Here is a 919-nt window from a genome sequence, read left to right as displayed (position 1 = left end):
CCTTAAGCCGTAAAAACCGCAACACAGACTCTTGCATAACGCATAATGCACAGTGCATAAGGAAATCAACCAATCGAAAATTTTCTTTTCCATGGAATGAGAGGAAAGGAAAGCTTCTCATTAGTTGATTTGTTTATGCACTATGCGTTATGCGTTACGCAAGAGTCTGTGCTGCGACCTGAAGTCGTAATAAATTGACCAATTATAGTCGAATCCGAGGAGAATAAGCGACTGGAGAATAAGGACTAAGTCCGGATCTACAATAGGATTTTAAGCTTTAAGCCATAAGAAATGGGCGAATCACAGTCGCTTATTCTTCTCGGATTCGACTGTACTTGATCAAATTCTTACGGCTGAAGGCTTAAAACACCTATTGTAGATCCGGGGTTACCCCGCAAACACAATAGAGTAATAAACTTTAAACTTTAAGAAATTGATTAATCGTAGTCGATTATTCTTCTCACATTCGACTGTGATTGATCAATTTCTTAAGGCTTAAGACCTACTATTCTATTGTGTTTGAAGAGTTATAGTTGAATTTAAGGGGGTACTCTACTCTAAAACACGCTTTTTTCGGGATTTTTTTACAAGAAACTAGTGAAAATTGTTAATATCAGCTTTTTATGTATATATTTTATTATATTTAGAGAACATAAAAAATATTTTTTAAAGCTAAATTAATGAATATAAATATTAATTAAACCCTATCGAATACATGGTAAAAAAAAACAGTGCCCATGATTGCGTGCATTCAGGTTATCTGAAATAAAAAATTCAAAAAGATTCTTAATTAGTATAAGTTTGGCTATAGCAGGAACTAGAATTAAGTAAAAAAAATTTTTTTTTAAAAAAGTTTTTTTTTTACCATGTATTCGATAGGGTTTAATTAATATTTATATTCATTAATTTAGCTTTAAAA

The sequence above is a fragment of the Trachymyrmex cornetzi genome, unplaced genomic scaffold, assembly GCF_001594075.2.
Source record: "Trachymyrmex cornetzi isolate Tcor2-1 unplaced genomic scaffold, Tcor1.1 scaffold2838, whole genome shotgun sequence".
Taxonomy (NCBI): Eukaryota; Metazoa; Arthropoda; class Insecta; order Hymenoptera; family Formicidae; genus Trachymyrmex; species Trachymyrmex cornetzi.
This window is presented reverse-complemented; position numbering follows the sequence as displayed.